The sequence below is a fragment of the Emys orbicularis genome, chromosome 15, assembly GCF_028017835.1.
Source record: "Emys orbicularis isolate rEmyOrb1 chromosome 15, rEmyOrb1.hap1, whole genome shotgun sequence".
Lineage (NCBI taxonomy): Eukaryota > Metazoa > Chordata > Testudines > Emydidae > Emys > Emys orbicularis.
The window spans coordinates 14,594,217-14,601,716 of record NC_088697.1 but is presented as its reverse complement, the minus strand read 5'-3'; the positions used below and the strand labels follow the sequence as shown (position 1 = coordinate 14,601,716).

The window sequence follows — 7,500 nt, the reverse complement described above, 5'->3', positions numbered from 1 at the left end:
ACCCATTCGCTCCAATGGGGTTGACCTGGTGGCCGAGCGGGGACTTTGGACAATTTTTCGGACTTGGAAAAAATTTTCGGGGCTTGGAAAAAAAAAAAAATGTCAGCCCGCTTCCTCCGGGTTGACCTGGTGGCCGAGCGGGGACTTTGACAATCTTTCGGACTTGGAAAAATTTTTCGGGCTTGGAAAAAATTGTCAGCCCGCTTCCTCCGGGTTGACCTGGTGGCCGAGCGGGGACTTGGACAATCTTTCGGACTTGGAAAAATTTTTCGGGCTTGGAAAAAAATTGTCAGCCCGCTTCCTCCGGGTTGACCTGGTGGCCGAGCGGGGACTTTGACAATCTTTCGGACTTGGAAAAATTTTTCGGGCTTGGAAAAAATTGTCAGCCCGCTTCCTCCGGGTTGACCTGGTGGCCGAGCGGGGACTTGGACAATCTTTCGGACTTGGAAAAATTTTTCGGGCTTGGAAAAAATTGTCAGCCCGCTTCCTCCGGGTTGACCTGGTGGCCGAGCGGGGACTTGGACAATCTTTCGGACTTGGAAAAATTTTTCGGGCTTGGAAAAAATTGTCAGCCCGCTTCCTCCGGGTTGACCTGGTGGCCGAGCGGGGACTTGGACAATCTTTCGGACTTGGAAAAATTTTTCGGGCTTGGAAAAAATTGTCAGCCCGCTTCCTCCGGGTTGACCTGGTGGCCGAGCGGGGACTTGGACAATCTTTCGGACTTGGAAAAAAAAATTTCAGCCCGCTTCCTCCGGGTTGACCTGGTGGCCGAGCATCTCACCGTCCCCGGACGCAGCGAGGGACTGCCTCCCGGCCGTCAGGATCGGGCCCCTGGAAGTCTGGGTGGGGTGCGGGGGGGGGGGGGGGAATTGCCCGACGCCTCCGAGGAGCGCTACCGGGGCGGGCCGGGCCCCCCCTGCTCGAAAAGGAAAAGAAGGATCGGGCCCACGAGAGACAGGGACCCGGCCGCCAGGCAGGCCGACCTGGGTTCACCGTCCCCGGCCGCAGCGAGGGACTGCCTCCCGGCTGACTGGATCGGGCCCCTGGAAGTCTGGAAAAAGTTTAACCCGACGCCTCCGAGGAGGGGGCGCCCAGGGAAGGAGGGAGAACCGGGTTGACCTGGCAAAGCGGCCACCAGGTATACCAGTTAAAACCTATGGGTTGACCCGGTGGCCGGAAAGCATACCGGCCAGCCAGGTGAACCCCGTTCGATTCCACGGGTTGACCTGGTGCCCGGGAGGGGACTCGGACGGTTCCCCCCGGGGTACGCCTTCCTCGGCCCGAAGGAACAGGGTGCGAACCAGGCGCGGGGGCGGGGCGGGGAACCGCTGGAACCGCTGGGGGACGGGGGACGGGGAGGGGGGGAATGGATCGGGCCTGCCGGGACCCGGCCGCCAGGCAAGCCGCCCCGGGCTCACCCTCCCTGGCCGCAGCGAGGGACTGCCCCCCCCCCCACCCCCGGCTGACAGGATCGGGCCCGCTGGAAGTCCGGGAAAATATTTTTCCCGACGCCGGAGGGAGGGGGGGGGGGAGGGGAAGGGGCTCTGACGGGCCAGCCCGGGCCCCGGAGCTTGAAAAGGAAAAAAAAGGATCGGGCCCGCGAGAGACGGGGGCCCTGCCGCACGGGGCAGTCCGACCGGGGCTCGCCGTGCGGCAGGCCCGGGCGCCGGCAGGGGAAAGCGGGCGAGGAGGCGCGGAGCCGGGTGCCTACGGCCATACCGGACCGAACGCCCCCGATCCCGTCCGATCTCGGAAGGTAAACCGTCCCGGGCCTGGCTAGTACTTGGATGGGTGACCGCCTGGGAATCCCAGGTGCCGTAGGCAGCTTTTCCCGGTCCGAGCCAGCTCTCTCTCCTTTTTCTGGGGAGGAAGGAGAAGGGGGGGGGGGGCGGGCCAGAAAGCCCCTCGTCGCTCCTGCCGAGTCGGAGGTCGCGGCCGCAGGTCACGGGTCGGGGCGCCTGGGGTCCGGCTCCCCCCAACACCCACCCGGCTTCCTCCGCGGAGGACCCCCGGCCACCGAAGCCGCTGGGGGAGACCCCGGGCATGGGGCGGACTGGCCCGGCCCCTCCCGGCCCCCCTGCGCCCGGCCGCCGGCCCGCGGGACCGCCCCGAATCCCCCCGCGGCCACCCAGGCGAGGCCTGGCCTGGAGGGCCCCACGGCGGGTGTCAGGCTCCCCGCCGCTTGCCCCACCGGGGACCCACGGCCACCGAAGCCGCTGGGGGGAGACCCCGGGCATGGGGCGGACTGGCGCGGCCCCTCCCGGCCCCCCTGCGCCCGGCCGCCGGCCCGCGGGACCGCCCCGAATCCCCCCGCGGCCACCCAGGCGAGGCCTGGCCTGGAGGGCCCCACGGCGGGTGTCAGGCTCCCCGCCGCTTGCCCCACCGGGGACCCACGGCCACCGAAGCCGCTGGGGGAGACCCCGGGCATGGGGCGGACTGGCCCGGCCCCTCCCGGCCCCCCTGCGCCCGGCCGCCGGCCCGCGGGACCGCCCCGAATCCCCCCCCGGCCACCCAGGCGAGGCCTGGCCTGGAGGGCCCCACGGCGGGTGTCAGGCTCCCCGCCGCTTGCCCCACCGGGGACCCACGGCCACCGAAGCCGCTGGGGGAGACCCCGGGCATGCGGCGGACTGGCCCGGACCCTCCCGGCCCCGCTGCGCCCGGCCGCCGGCCCGCGGGCCCGACCCGAATCCCCCCGCGGCCACCCAGGCGAGGCCTGGCCTGGAGGGCCCCACGGCGGGTCTGCAGCTCCCCCCGGGCTTCCTCCCCCGAGGACCCACGCCCCCCCTGAGCCGCAGGGGGAGACCCCGGGCCCGGGGCGGACTCGCTCGGGCCCCCCCCCTGCGCCCGGCCGCCGGCCCGCGGGACCGCCCCCGAATCCCCCCGCGGCCAGGCAGGAGAGGCCTGGCCTGGATGCCACGGAGGACCCGCGGCCCCCAAAGCCGCAGGAGGCGCCCCCGGCCCCGGGGCCGGTAAGCCCCGTGTCGCTCCCCCCCCCCTCACCCCCCCACCCCCCCCGCGCCTCGCTGCCGGGCACCGGGCACCGCCCCAGAGTCAGCCGCAGCCGGCCGGCCTGAGAGCTGCCCTCCTGTGTGAGACTACGTTGATACTAACCGGCCATCAGGCAGGTCAACCCCATTGCTAGACCTGGGTGGACCTGGTGGCCGAGCGGGGACTTAGGAAATTTTCCAGCCTTTTCCCGGGGCGTGACCTGTTGTCCCGGTGGGGACTTTGAAAATTTTACAGCCGCTTCCCGGGGCTTGACCGGTTGTCCTGAAGGCCCCCCACCCCCACCCCCACCCCCGGGCTCCTGCTCCCCTCTCCCCAGCCTCGGTGCTCCGCTCCCAGCCTCGGAGGCTCCCTCTCTGCGGCGGCTGCATCGCGTCCGAGGACGCTCACCCTCCGGAGGCTGGCTGTAAAGCCTGACACCCACCACCGCCGCCGCCCCGATTCTCCGAGGGGCGACTCTGAGGCCTCCCCCCACCCCCGGACCACCCTGGAGACGACTGCTAAGCCCCCACCCCCGGCCAGTCTAGGGGAAGACTGCTAAGCCTCTCCCCCCCCTGCCCCACCCACCCACACTGTCTGGGGGATGACTATTAAGCCTCCCCCCCGCCCAGCCTGGGGGAAGACTGTTAAGCCTCCCCCCCACCCACCCTGTCTGGGGGACGACTATTAAGCTTCCCCCCCGCCGGAGCGCCCGGGGGACGACTATTAAGCCTTCCCCCGGACTGCCCGGCGGACGACTGCGAAGCCTCCCGCTCAGCCTGGGGGAAGACTGTTAAGCCTCCCCCCCACCCACCCTGTCTGGGGGACGACTATTAAGCTTTCCCCTCCGGAGCGCCCGGGGGACGACTATTAAGCCTCCCCCGGACTGCCCGGGGGATGACTGCGAAGCCTCCCGCTTTGCCTGGGGGAAGACTGTTAAGCCTCCCCCCCCACCCACCCACCCACACTGTCTGGGGGACGACTGTTAAGCTTTCCCCCCCGGAGCGCCCGGGGGACGACTATTAAGCCTCCCCCGGACTGCCCGGGGGACGACTGCGAAGCCTCCCGCTCAGCCTGGGGGAAGACTGTTAAGCCTCCCCCCCCCCCACCCACCCACACTGTCTGGGGGACGACTATTAAGCTTTCCCCCCCGGAGCGCCCGGGGGACGACTATTAAGCCTTCCCCCGGACTGCCCGGGGGACGACTGCGAAGCCTCCCGCTCAGCCTGGGGGAAGACTGTTAAGCCTCCCCCCCACCCACCCTGTCTGGGGGACGACTATTAAGCTTTCCCCTCCGGAGCGCCCGGGGGACGACTATTAAGCCTTCCCCCGGACTGCCCGGGGGACGACTATTAAGCCTCCCCCGGACCTGCTCCATCTCGACTATTAAGCCCCCCTCTGTGGTCCTCAGGACCACTGCCGCGCGGCCCGCGGAGTGGGGTGACACCCGGGCCGCACAGCAAACCGGCCACCAGGTCAACCCATTGAATCCAATGGGTTGACCTGGTGGCCGGAAATCAAACCGGCCACCAGGTCAACCCATTAGATTCAGTGGGTTGACCTGGTGGCCGAGCGGGGACTTGGAAAATTTTACAGCCGCTTCCCCGGGGGTTGACCTGTTGTCCCGGTGGGGACTTTGAAATTTTTACAGCCGCTTCCCCGGGGGTTGACCGGTTGTCCTGAAGGCCCCCCACCCCACCCCCTCCCGGGCTCCTGCTCCCCTCTCCCCAGTCTCGGTGCTCCGCTCCCAGCCTCGGAGGCTGCCTCTCTGCGGCGGCTGCATCGCGTCCGAGGACGCTCACCCTCCGGAGGCTGGCTGTAAAGCCTGACACCCACCGCCGCCGCCGACCCGACTCTCCGAGGGACGACTCTGAGGCCTCCCCCCACCCCCGGACCACCCTGGAGACGACTGCTAAGCCTCCCCCACCGGACCGCCCGAGGGAAGACTGCTACGCCTCCCGCCAGCCCTTCCCCGCCCAGCCTAGGGGAAGACCGCTAAGCCTCCCCCCCCGCACAGTGTCTGGGGGACGACTATTAAGCCTTCCCCCCCCCCCGGAGCGCCCGGGGGACGACTATTAAGCCTTCCCCCGGACTGCCCGGGGGACGACTGCGAAGCCTCCCGCTCAGCCTGGGGGAAGACTGTTAAGCCTCCCCCCCACCCACCCTGTCTGGGGGACGACTATTAAGCTTTCCCCCCCGGAGCGCCCGGGGGACGACTATTAAGCCTTCCCCCGGACTGCCCGGGGGACGACTGCGAAGCCTCCCGCTCAGCCTGGGGGAAGACTGTTAAGCCTCCCCCCCACCCACCCACCCACACTGTCCTGGGGACGACTATTAAGCTTTCCCCCCCGGAGCGCCCGGGACACGACTATTAAGCCTTCCCCCGGACTGCCCGGGGGACGACTGCGAAGCCTCCCGCTCAGCCTGGGGGAAGACTGTTAAGCCTCCCCCCAGCCACCCACCCACCCTGTCTGGGGGGACGACTGTTAAGCTTTCCCCCCCGGAGCGCCCGGGGGACGACTATTAAGCCTCCCCCGGACTGCCCGGGGGATGACTGCGAAGCCTCCCGCTTTGCCTGGGGGAAGACTGTTAAGCCTCCCCCCCCATCCACCCACCCACACTGTCTGGGGGACGACTATTAAGCTTTCCCCCCCGGAGCGCCCGGGACACGACTATTAAGCCTTCCCCCGGACTGCCCGGGGGACGACTGCGAAGCCTCCCGCTCAGCCTGGGGGAAGACTGTTAAGCCTCCCCCCAGCTACCCACCCACCCTGTCTGGGGGGACGACTGTTAAGCTTTCCCCCCCGGAGCGCCCGGGGGACGACTATTAAGCCTCCCCCGGACTGCCCGGGGGACGACTGCGAAGCCTCCCGCTCAGCCTGGGGGAAGACTGTTAAGCCTCCCCCCCACCCACCCACCCACACTGTCTGGGGGACGACTATTAAGCTTTCCCCCCCGGAGCGCCCGGGGCACGACTATTAAGCCTTCCCCCGGACTGCCCGGGGGACGACTGCGAAGCCTCCCGCTCAGCCTGGGGGAAGACTGTTAAGCCTCCCCCCCACCCACCCACCCACACTGTCTGGGGGACGACTATTAAGCTTTCCCCCCCGGAGCGCCCGGGGCACGACTATTAAGCCTTCCCCCGGACTGCCCGGGGGACGACTGCGAAGCCTCCCGCTCAGCCTGGGGGAAGACTGTTAAGCCTCCCCCCCACCCACCCACCCACACTGTCCTGGGGACGACTATTAAGCTTCCCCCCCGCCGGAGCGCCCGGGGGACGACTATTAAGCCTTCCCCCGGACTGCCCGGCGGACGACTGCGAAGCCTCCCGCTCAGCCTGGGGGAAGACTGTTAAGCCTCCCCCCCACCCACCCTGTCTGGGGGACGACTATTAAGCTTTCCCCTCCGGAGCGCCCGGGGGACGACTATTAAGCCTCCCCCGGACTGCCCGGGGGATGACTGCGAAGCCTCCCGCTTTGCCTGGGGGAAGACTGTTAAGCCTCCCCCCCCACCCACCCACCCACACTGTCTGGGGGACGACTGTTAAGCTTTCCCCCCCGGAGCGCCCGGGGGACGACTATTAAGCCTCCCCCGGACTGCCCGGGGGACGACTGCGAAGCCTCCCGCTCAGCCTGGGGGAAGACTGTTAAGCCTCCCCCCCCCCCACCCACCCACACTGTCTGGGGGACGACTATTAAGCTTTCCCCCCCGGAGCGCCCGGGGGACGACTATTAAGCCTTCCCCCGGACTGCCCGGGGGACGACTGCGAAGCCTCCCGCTCAGCCTGGGGGAAGACTGTTAAGCCTCCCCCCCACCCACCCTGTCTGGGGGACGACTATTAAGCTTTCCCCTCCGGAGCGCCCGGGGGACGACTATTAAGCCTCCCCCGGACCTGCTCCATCTCGACTATTAAGCCCCCCTCTGTGGTCCTCAGGACCACTGCCGCGCGGCCCGCGGAGTGGGGTGACACCCGGGCCGCACAGCAAACCGGCCACCAGGTCAACCCATTGAATCCAATGGGTTGACCTGGTGGCCGGAAATCAAACCGGCCACCAGGTCAACCCATTAGATTCAGTGGGTTGACCTGGTGGCCGAGCGGGGACTTAGAAAATTTTACAGCCGCTTCCCCGGGGGTTGACCTGTTGTCCCGGTGGGGACTTTGAAATTTTTACAGCCGCTTCCCCGGGGGTTGACCGGTTGTCCTGAAGGCCCCCCACCCCACCCCCTCCCGGGCTCCTGCTCCCCTCTCCCCAGTCTCGGTGCTCCGCTCCCAGCCTCGGAGGCTGCCTCTCTGCGGCGGCTGCATCGCGTCCGAGGACGCTCACCCTCCGGAGGCTGGCTGTAAAGCCTGACACCCACCGCCGCCGCCGACCCGACTCTCCGAGGGACGACTCTGAGGCCTCCCCCCACCCCCGGACCACCCTGGAGACGACTGCTAAGCCTCCCCCACCGGACCGCCCGAGGGAAGACTGCTAAGCCTCCCGCCAGCCCTTCCCCGCCCAGCCTAGGGGAAGA

General features: G+C 68.6%; 1 non-coding gene across 1 annotated transcript; it reads left to right on the top strand.

The window, feature by feature from the left end:
- Positions 1-1,705: 1,705 nt before the first annotated feature.
- LOC135889876 (5S ribosomal RNA) lies at positions 1,706-1,824 on the top strand. Its single transcript, XR_010562192.1, has one exon. It is a non-coding gene; the product is annotated as a 5S ribosomal RNA (ribosomal RNA).
- Positions 1,825-7,500: the final 5,676 nt, after the last annotated feature.